This window comes from Pristis pectinata, chromosome 5 (genome assembly GCF_009764475.1).
Source record: "Pristis pectinata isolate sPriPec2 chromosome 5, sPriPec2.1.pri, whole genome shotgun sequence".
NCBI classification, from domain to species: Eukaryota; Metazoa; Chordata; class Chondrichthyes; order Rhinopristiformes; family Pristidae; genus Pristis; species Pristis pectinata.
The window spans coordinates 105,771,707-105,783,021 of NC_067409.1; the positions used below are offsets into that span (position 1 = coordinate 105,771,707).

At 41.5% G+C, this 11,315-nt stretch overlaps 1 protein-coding gene across 8 annotated transcripts in view; it reads right to left on the reverse strand.

The window, feature by feature from the left end:
* gsdmeb (gasdermin Eb) overlaps positions 1-10,492 on the reverse strand; it is a 30,096-nt gene extending 19,604 nt beyond the window's left edge. Inside the window, exon 1 of one of the 8 annotated variants that reach the window (XM_052015911.1) lies at positions 10,362-10,492. The gene's annotated coding sequence lies outside the window, so the exon portion shown is untranslated. Of the gene's footprint in view, positions 1-4,247; positions 4,269-4,784; positions 4,906-5,178; positions 5,511-5,815; positions 5,922-6,067; positions 6,329-10,361 lie in introns of those variants that run through there. The other 7 variants (XM_052015908.1, XM_052015907.1, XM_052015912.1 and 4 more) reach the window with 7 other exon arrangements.
* Positions 10,493-11,315: the final 823 nt, after the last annotated feature.

Sequence of the window (11,315 nt, forward strand, 5' to 3'; positions counted from 1 at the left end):
TCCAAGGAGAACATCTCCAGCTCTTCCAGTTTATCCACAAAGTGCTTCATCCCAGGAATCAGTTTTGAAAATCTCTTCTGCATCCTCTAAATCCTTTGCATCTTTCTGAACCAGGGTATGATTAAGGTTCACTGTGACTTCCTTTCTCTTGTACTCAGTTTATAAATGAAACCAACTTTTTCAACCTGGCCTGCTGTTTTCAATGATTTGTACACATACAGTATACCCAAAGACCTCTTCTTGCATCTCTTTTAGAACTGTGCCTCTCATTTATATTGTGACCTTTCACGGTACTGTAGCGGTTAGTGGTTGGCATAACGTTATTACAGCACCAGCGACCCAGGTTCAATTCCCGCCACTGTCTGTAAGGAGTTTGTACCTTCTCCCCGTGTCTGTGTGTGTTTCCTCAGGGTGCTCTGGTTTCCTCCCACGCTCCAAAGACATACAGGTTAGGAAGTTGTGGGCATGCTATGTTGGCGCCAGAAGCGTGTCAACACTTGTGGGCTGCCCCCAGAACACTCTACGCAAAAGATGCATTTCACTGTGTGTTTCGGTGTACAAGTGACTAATAAAGATATATCATTATTCCTATAAGAATGTAACTCTCGTATTTCTCAGCAGAAAATTTCACCTGCCACCACTCATTCCACTAGCCTATCTCCTTGCAGAATATTACTGTCCTCCTCACAGTCTAGCATGCCTCCAAGCTTTGTGCCATCTAATAATTTGGAAATTGTGCTTTGTACACCCAAGTCATTAATATGCATTAAAGAAAGCAATGTTGTTGTTCTAACTCCTCTGATCTAACAAACAACTATCCTCTACTGCTCTCGCTGTCCTGTCTTTTAGCCAATGTTCCCTCCATGCTATAACAGCCTCATTTATTCCAAGGATTTTAATCCTGATAGCCAGTGTATTTATGTGACACTCTACCTAGCTTGGTAATTCTAATTTTAAATCATGAATTTTGTTTCTTCAAACAGATTGATTGCAATCTGCAGAACTTTATATATCTTTTTATTCTGAGTGGATCTCAATTTTAACTTCATGTACTTTAGTTCTGGACTAGATTTTCCACCACGTTACAAGCAACAATCTGAAAAATTTAACCCAGCCAGTATTCTGTTTTACTTGTTCAAAATAGTTGTAACATTCTGGCTTTCTGTAATATATTGTAAATAACTAGTTTAATATATTTGGATTAATATCTTACTTATCACTGTAGAAAACAACATGATGTAGGACACAGAATATTATTTGAATCTTGGTAAGTTGTAAATACAGTATTTACACAAATAGACCAGTTTTTATGAGATGCTAGGCAGTACAATTTAAAACTGCAATTTTTGCAGCAATGGCATTTTTTGCTCAGTCAACTAACATCCCATATTATTGAACAAGTTGAATAAATTAATGTAGTTTAATGTAAGTGCTCATCCATGAATTATGATTTTTTATATTAGAAAGAAAACACAGCTAATTAATGGTCAAACACAGAAAGGCACTGGAGGAACTCAGCGGGTCAGGCGGCATCTATGGTTGGTAATGGACAGTTGACATTTCGGGTTGAGACCCTTCATCAGGACTGGAAAGAAAGAGGGGAGAGAGCCAGTATAAAAAGGTGGAGGGTAAAGGGTGGAACAAGAGCTGGCAGGTGAGAGGTGGATCCAGGTGAGGGGGTGATAGACATGTGAGGGATGGGGAGAGTGGGGATGACGTAAGAAGCTGGGAAGTGATGGGTGGAAGTGACAAAGGGCTGACGATGACGGAATATGATAGGAGAGGACAGTGGAGCATGGAATAGAGGGAGGGAGGAGGGGAACCAGAGGGAGGAGTGTCAGTGATGGGCAGATGGAGAGGGGGGGGGAGGGGAAAGACATAGGGTGATGGGGGCCAGCACATTCATCAAAAGTACAACAGCCAATCAAGAAGGCAGATGACCACATCTGCTCAAAAGCAATGAGAGTTGGGCAATAAATGCTGAGTTTGCCAGTGACACCCAGATCAAAATAAAATGAAAAAGTAAAAAAATCTGATGTGACAACAGGACTATAATATTATATACGAGGAGCACAAAATTAACTTTTTAAAGTGAATATCAAGTGATAATCTTCCAATTATTTATCCACAGGCCATAAACTGAGAAATGAGTCTGGGCGTTATTCTCTCTCAAAATTATTGTATTCCATTCTAAACTTGGTGAAAAGATGCCTACTAGTTAAACATTTGCTGCATTAAACACAAGAAACCAAGAGCACATACACATTTGGCTCATTCGTCCCCCAAATGTCCTCAAAATGCTGCCTATCTCAAAATACAGCGTTCATGTAAAAGAAACAGAGTTCCTTCGAAGAATACCAAACCCCCACACTTCTCCAAGTGGCACAAATCAGAATCAGAGAAGTAACATTTGTGTACAAAATGTACAAACACCTTCTTCCCAACTGAGGGATTTCTTGTTGGGTTGTAGTTTAACAGGAACTGAACATTAAGGGAACTGAGGGATAAGAAATAGTGCAGGAAAATGGTTTTGAGGTGGAAGATCAGTCATGATCTTAATGACTGCTAGAGCAGGCTCATTGCTCTTTCCTGTGATACCATTGTTCACATATATACCTTTTATGGGCTATTTAAGTGGAGGGGGCATTATAACCAAGCCTGGCCACACATACAAGCTCATTGGACCAGACAATGATCCCAAATGTAGCATCCCAAACATCATCAGTCTTTCTACTCTGCTCCAATCTGCTATCCAGAGTTCAACCTCCAGGACATCTGACTGGGAGAAGATCATTTTAGAGTTCAAGTACTGAACTTGTTAAGCGATTGAAACCTTATTATATATTTAATTCTTTGTATTCACTTTTGATAGTTTAGGAAAAATATCAAACAAGTTACAGGTAGAAAACTAGCCATTGTGTTGAAATAAAACCAGAATGGTGCTCAAATTATTGTAACTCATAACTTCTTAATTTTGCTTTAATCAATCTCATTCCATATATATTATATGCATTTTTTTCTACATTGGATAATGTTGATAAAATGTGCAATTTATTTACACAGTTAACATTAGTTGATGAGAATCCATAGTAAAGCTAAATGCCAAGAGATATTTAAATTGTCAAGTAGCCTGATTTGGGCATATTGAATTATGCTAAAATTGTTTCTTGTCCCACCACCACATTCATTTACTTTGGGAGTCATTTCTCTTCTAGGATTATGCTTAATGCTCCATAGCTTTTTCAGTGACATATTATAAATAATTAATTTTAGAAAATTTAAGGTATTCAGTGCAAATTCTCATAGAAGTTAGAAGGCAATCATCCCAGCCCCAAGAAATCACAGGAGTTCCTCAGAGCCACTCATCTTCAGCTGCTTCATCAATGATCTTTGCTCCACAGTAAGAGCAGAGGCGAGGGTATTCACAGATGACTACACAATGTTCAATTCTATTTGCAGTTCTTCAGCAAATGAAGCAGCCCATGCCTACATGCAGCAAAATGAGGACAACATTCAGACATGGGCTGATGGGCAAGTAACATTTGTGGCATGCAAGTGCCAGCCAATGGCTATCTCTAACAAGAGTCTAAGAACTTACTTTTGATGTTAAATGGCATTACTCTTTCCCAGACCCCCATCGTTAATATCCCGGGGTTCAACATTAACTGGAAACTCAACTAGACCAGCTACATAAATACTATTGCTACTCAAGAATGGCCACAGGGGCAGGGGAAAAACACCAGCACCAAAAGGTTCCCCTCCACCCATCATGCTGACTTGGAAATTCTTCTCCTTAGACAGATCCTCAGGATTGATGGTGACTTGTTTCCACTTTTGGGTTCTGAAGTGGCTAATGAGGTCAATGTGAGGACTGCAGACGGGGCAGGAGGTCACTGATGGGGCAGACAAATAGGTGAGTAGATAGTCTGTGAGGTTGTACGCTCCTTCATCACTTACGTGCGTCCTCTGTGTGCTTTCAATATATGGCTCGGGGGTCTCAATACTCCTTCTCCACTTGGAGCGGTTATGAGCTGGAGGTTCCCACCAGTCAGTGAGAATATTGCACTCCTTCAAGGAAGCTTTAAACAAATCCTCAATTCTCATTCTCTGTTCTCTTGGTAATCTCCTCTCAGTACAGAGCTTGGAATAGACTGTTTCAGGAGCCTGTGTCAGGCCAACAGCATGGCCTGCCTAATAATAGCCAATTAGGAATAACCAGATCCTCAATGTTGGGGATGTTGGCTCACCTATTATTCCAATGAACTTGGAGGATATTGTAGAAGTACATCACCAGTTGTTCATTGCCGGTATCTCTATCCAACAGCACTGCAGGGATACATTCATCAAAAGGACTGCAGTGGTTCAGAAAGGTGGCACAACACCATCTTCTGGGGTGGGGGGGAGGGTAGAGAGAGAGGATTAGGGATGTGCAATAGATGCTGGCCTGGTCAACAATGCCCCAATAAAAATCAAACTGAATTTAATTGAAAAAAAATGTGGCTCCTAGGATACATTTACATTATTCCAAATGTAAAGTTGTTCCAGATTCATAATGACTCAGATACTGGCGTAAAATCAATCAGTCCAAAACTGTAAACCAAAGTGGCTTCTCAGTTCACTGAGCTGCAATGAGTTAGACCCTCTCTCATTCAAGATTCAGGCTGCATTTCCCTCGATACCTGCCAACATGCCAGCTGTCAGTGTAACCCCTCCATGTCACGATGATATCACTCGCCCTACAGAATCACAAGTGCATTTAATAATACGTTAGAGAAATGTGTCACCGCTTTTTAACCTCGGCATCCGACGAGGTGAAGTGCACTTTAACACGAAGACTCATTTTCAACTGCAAGCCCTGCGCTTTCTAATTCCATGACTGACAAGATGCACCCCGATTCTGGGCGTGGTTCAAGCATCTTTCTTACAAGCAAACATCAGACTCAGATAAAAATAACACCGAAGCCCTGAGGCAGGGTAGAAGGAAAATTAGAACCGCGATAAGATCTCGATACTACTTGGCCACAGTCGATCCCTCATCTCACCCCACCCCCGACAGACACACAGAGATTGGGGGGGGGGGGGGGGGGGAGGAGAGAGAAAAAAAAGGCCACGGATACAGAAGGAGCAACAAAGAACAGACAGAATAACCCGAAGGGGAAGAAAGGAGAGAGAGCAGACCTCAGCCACAGAGCGACGCACAGACAGACAGACAGACCTGTAGTCGGTGGGTGCAGCGAGAGCCAGAACCGGTAGCCTACAGGATCGCTCCAACTGGCCACTTAAGGGCGTCCCCCGGGATGGGGTGAGCGGGCGGAGATGGGACGGGACGCTCCCGGCCCTGGCAGCCAGCCAGCCAGATGCTAAATCAACCCACTCAAGTCAGTCGGCGAAAACAACAGCCTCTTGTTCCCGGGGAAGGGCTGCTGCCTGTTGTGAGTGGGCTCCCAACCACCCACCCCAAGGCACCACGTGGCCAGCACAGAGCAGCAGCGGGAGCTTTGCAATCGCCCACCACCTTTCCCCAACTCAGATATAGGGTCCGGATTTGCTTTTGTAATTCGGAATATTTTATAAATGGAACAGATCAAGTCACGTTGCCAGGAAGTTCTGGTCAGGGCATTCTTGGAGACTTGATATTGACGTGAACTTTGCAACCTCCCCCCCTCCACAACTTAGACAGGGTTGATTTTGATTTTGTAATTTGGAATATTTTATAAATGGAGCAGATCAAGTCATATTGCCACGCAATTCTGGTCAGGGCATTCTCTGTGACTTGATATTGACATATGATCACGAGATGACTAACTCCATTTACCGTATAACTGCCGAGAACATTGTGGTTGCAAATCCTCTGCGTTGTCCCTGGGGTAACTATAAAAGTCAAACAAGCAGAGGGAAACAAATGGCAAAGAGGAACACAAAAAGCGGAATGAGTTCACCACCGAAACAGTATCACAGGCCCTTCTCATAATTTAAGGTAATGTAACACTCCACTTCCGAACATCTGTAGTTCCAGCTCGGTAGTCCAGATGTCAGCGGTAGGAATGGAAATGCCCCACAACACTACCTGTAGCGATCAAAGGGAATTACACGTGCACTGTAGCCAGAAATCCACCTGGTAGAGGAAAGGCTGCCTCACGGACAACACTTTCAACGCGCCATTCTCTCCACTCCTTCCCGCCCAATTCAGCTCAGGATGTTGAAATATAAAGTGTATTAGTAGGGAACAGCATCCAGGAGATTGCTGCCCCATTTTGGGAGACGGCTGATCATAATACGGTGCGAAACTGGAGAGGAAGCAAGTCATCCTCGATCCCGAGCAATTGCCCAAGAAAGCTGCACACTCTGATCATTCCTATTTGAATGATCAGGTGTTTCCTATGCGTGCTCACAAAACCCACTTCCTCATTTTGGCAGACGAAATATAAGGTGCAAAAAAAAAGTGAAGTTTTCATGCCGTTGTACAAAAGTGGAAAGCTTTTAAAATGAGTCGATTGGGTAATACTAATATTGAAAAGGCCCTTAGTGTCCTTGTACAAAAGCCATTGTAGCTGCAGCAAGCAATTGGGAAAGCAACCACGTTGGCTTTTATTGCAAGAGGATTCGAGTATCAGAGTAAGGATGCTTACTGCAATTGTTTCTGGCCCTTGGTAAGACTGCACTTGGAACATAGTGTATAATTCTGGATTCTCCATTCAAATAAGGATATAGTTGCTACAGAGGGAGTGCGATGAATATTCACTATTCTTAGGAATTTAGACGAATAAAAAATCTCATTGAAACTCAACAGGCTGGATGCATGGAGGAGGTTTCCCCTGGTGTCAGGGTCCCAAACAAGCAGTTACAGTCTTAGAATACGGGGCAGGCTATTGAAGAATGAGATGAGAAGAAATTTCACCATGCAGATGGTGGTGAATCTCTGAAATTCTCTCCCTCAGAGGTCTGTGAAAGCTCAGAGATAGAGTTCACTCAAAACAAAGATTTTAGATATTAAAATATTACAGGAATCAAGGGATAAGGGGCAGTGCAGGGAATGACATTGAGGTAGAAATTCAGCCATGAGATTGATCAATAATGGAGAACGCTCAAAGGGCCTACTCCTGCTCTTGTATTCTATCAGCTTCCTGGAAGAACAAAGAAAAACACAAAATGCTGTATTTGCTCACTAGGTCACACAACATCTAAGGAGTGAGAAACAATTAATATTTCAGGTCAATGACATTTTATCGGAACTAAGAATAGATAGAATGAAGAATAGAGACAAAAAACAGAAGGTCCACGATAGGGTGGGGACTAAGATAAGGCCACTTATTAATCTAAAGCAATCATTTCTGAAACACCAAATCGCAAAACCATTTTCCCTAAGTTAATAATAGTAAAATCAGGGGGGGAATGGTTAGTAACCTTTTCCTAGTCAGACGTACCCTTTTGCCTTATTCCACTCATATTCATCACTAGGAGGATTGCTCAACCCTATCTCGGGCACTACTGCATCAGATAAGTGCAAAATGGCACCAGAGTGTGGTGACTCATTGCAAGCTGCTCTCTGCAGATCTACTCATTACTTCTATTATAATTGTTCTAACCAATTTACCACCTTCTTGAAGGGCTCACCATTTGGTTCTGATGATTCCAGCCTCAGACACAAAGCCTTACTCCCGAACATAAATGGTTCGAGGATTTGACAAGGTCAGGCAAAATAACATGACTGACTTTAAAACAGAAAATGCTGCAAATACTGGTAGAGTACTAGGAGGATTCCACAGGGGAAGTGACTTTAGCTACATGGATGGAATGGAGACATTGGGGATGTTTTCTTTGGACGGAGGACAGTACAGGAAACGAAAGTTTCATGTCTTAAAAGTTAATGATAATAAACCTGATTCTTATTCTGAAATAGCAGGCTGGGCAGCATCTGTGGAAAGAGCAATCATCTTGGGTCTGCGATGCATCAGAATATTTTTCAACTTCTAAAATTAAGAACATTATTATTAACCCATCATGTAGCTTTCTCCTCAGAGGGCAAAATAAGGATCTTGTGCTGTGTTTCTTTTCCCCCTACAATGACCATGCATGTAACTGATAAACAACTTGTACTTCAGGTGGTAACAGCAGATCTACCACTAAAACTACTCAGTGCCTTGTGAAAGTTGGTAAACACCTCAATTATTCAAACTTGTAAAAGAAATTCATGCACAATGCCCATGAGAGATAGTAAACTGCTGTTACAAAGCAGCAGGCTGTGGAGTTTATGGAGATCCATGATGCTTATCACAGGAAATGGTGAAGCCAGGTGCTTAGCCACAGCACCGTTGGTGATGAATAATAGCCACTGAAGCACCTGTGAGTCATAAACAACCACATTTCTGCATTGTTGTGTGCCGTTAACCACTAAAAGAAACACGCCCAATTTGTGGTTTGCACCACCATTTCATACAAATCTTCTGAAGCAATAGGAGGCAGAGGGGTAGGGGGCAAGGAAAGAGATGCACCTTCTTCTGCTTCAATGAAGGGGGCAAAAACATGAATGATTGACAATGGAGAGCAAGGTCGAGCTCTTCCATGGATTCATGGAGCATGTGACATCTAGCATGATCCTCTCTAGCACAATCCTTTTAATCTCTCCCTCCACACCACTTCAGTTATAATTGTGGTGCAAGGAGTACATTGGTGAGGTGGTAATTGGGTAACGAGCAGTAATTTCAGGAGCATTCCTGACTTGTCTGGGTAGTTAGAGTGATAGAATTTCACAGCATTGAAGGCAGACTATCAGCCTGTCATGCCTGCACACATCTGAGAAAGAACTGTCAAATTTAGACCCACATCCGAATCTTATCCCCATAACTCTGAAAATTAAACTTGTTAAAAAATTATCCAGTAATAGAATCAAAAAGGTTACAGCAGGGAGGAAGGATACATGGCCCATCAATTCTGTTCCATTTCAATGCAAGAACCATTCAGCCAGTTCATCCTCCAATCTCTCTTCGCTTCAGTACTGCAGATTTCCTTTCAAGTACTTAACCAGCTCCTTTTTAACTGCATGTTTAAATTTTCCTCCATTACTTCCACTGGCAGTGCATTCCACATCTTAAACACCTGCTGTTTCCTCACTTCACTTGGATTTTTTGCCAACCACTTCCATTTATATCCTTTAGTTCTTGACCATTCCACAATGGAAACAGTTGTTGTTAAATCGGTCTTGGCTGTTCATGATTTAAAATACCAATACCATATTCCCTCTCATTGTCCTCTATCCAAAGAAAACATCCCCAATATCTCTATTCTATTCATGTAGCTAAAGTCGCTTCCCCTGTGGAATCATCCTAGTACTCTATTCCAGTTCTTAAAGAACGGAGTCCAAAAGTAGACACAATACTCCAGTTGTGGCTAAACGAGTGCTTTACCAAGGTCTATCATGACTTCTGTGCTCTACCTACTGTATACTTTTATAATTGCTTTCTCAATCCTGCCACTTTCAATGATTAATGCACATATAGCCTAGATCTTTCTGTCTCTGCCACTTTTAGAAGAGTGCCTTTCAGTTTACTTTGCCCCTTTTTATTCTTCTAACAAAAATGTAACATCGCATTTTTCCAATTGACAACATGTTCTTTCATTCCACCAATTTATCTACATACTCAGTCTATTACTATTCTCTTCACAGTTCATTAGACCATCAGTTTTTGTGCCATCTGCAAATTTGTCCAAGTCATTGATCTATATTAAGAAAATCAATGGTTCTAGTATCAACCCTTAGGGAACTCACTATCCATCTCCCTCCAGTTCATTCACTACGACTCCATTTCCCATGACCTAACCATTTTTCTATCCGAGCTGCTACCACCCCATTTATACTAAGAACTTCAATCTTGATGAAAAGTCAATTGTGCTGCACTTTATAAACTCTGAAAAATCACTCATACCACAGCAACTTCATTTCCTCCGTCAACATCCTCTGTTATTTAAAAAAAAGTTTTTCAAGTTAGTTAAACGTTTTCACCTTCAACAAATCCATGCTGGCTTTCCTGACTCACTCCACACCTAGCTGCTAATTGTATCTCTGGTTATCATTTGTAAGAGGTTCCTTATGATTGAGGTTAAACTAACCAACCTGTATTTGTTGCATTTATCCTTGCAGCCTTTTTTGAATGAGGGGTTAACACTTGCAGCTCTCCAGTTCTCAGGCATCTGAGTTGTACCTACAAACATTTGGAAGATCATGGCCAATATCTCCGCAATTCCTACCCCTTTTTGCATCAACAACTTGGATGCAATCCATCTGGACTGAGGTATTTATGTATAGCTTGCCTTTCCAGCATCTTTTCAGTAAAATTTTAACCCATTCAGTATGTCAACTATACCTTGCTTTTGATACTCCAACAGCAACTTCTCCTTGGTAAAGACAGACGTGAAGTACTCATCTAATAATTGCCCATGTCTTTGTGTCCATGAATAGTTCTTTTTGATTCCTGGTCAGCCCACCTCTTCTTTTACTACTCGTTTACTGTTTGCACACTTATAGAATATTTTTTTTTTGAGTTCCCTTTTTGCTGTCTGTTTTGCCCCCTCATGTTTTCTTTCTTCCTCATCTCCTTTTTCACTTCCCATCTGAACTTTCCATACACAGCCTAGTTCTCAATTGTGTTATCAACCTGGCATCAGTTCATATGCCCTCTTTTCCATCTTTAGTTTATACTCCCCTTCCTCTCCCTTCCCAGTCCCATTTTCTCCTTTGTCACCTAGGGAGTTCTGATTTTAATTGCTCAACCCTTCTTGCCCTTGGAAATGTATCGAGATCTTACCTTCATGTAGGTCTACTCAATGCTCAATTACAGCTTTGCCTGCCATTCTTCAGTTCCAAACTACCTGGGCCAGATTAGTTCTCATCTCAGTGAATTTACCCCTTTTCCCATCGACTATTCTTAATCACAGGGTGGCCCACATCCTTTTCCATGACGAGCTTTGCAACTGCTTCCACTGCCTTTTCAGTTAACACATTCTACCCCTTAGAGACGTTTGTGTAGAAGACTTTCTCAATTCCTCTCTGGTTCTTGTACTATTATTGTGATATTATCTTTGATTTGGAACATAGGCTAAATTCCCCACTGCTATTCTTATCAACCCTGTTCTGCCACTGAGCAACATCAAGCCTAATCTGTGACCAAAATCCATGTAGCTAACTTTACCCTCCAGCCTTTAATACCTTTAATTAATAAAAAATACATTTCTCACCAAAGAAAATTGTTTCTCTTTACTTTATTAACACCTCTCACTACTTTGAACACCTTGTATATTACTTTGTAATTCTCTCTGCT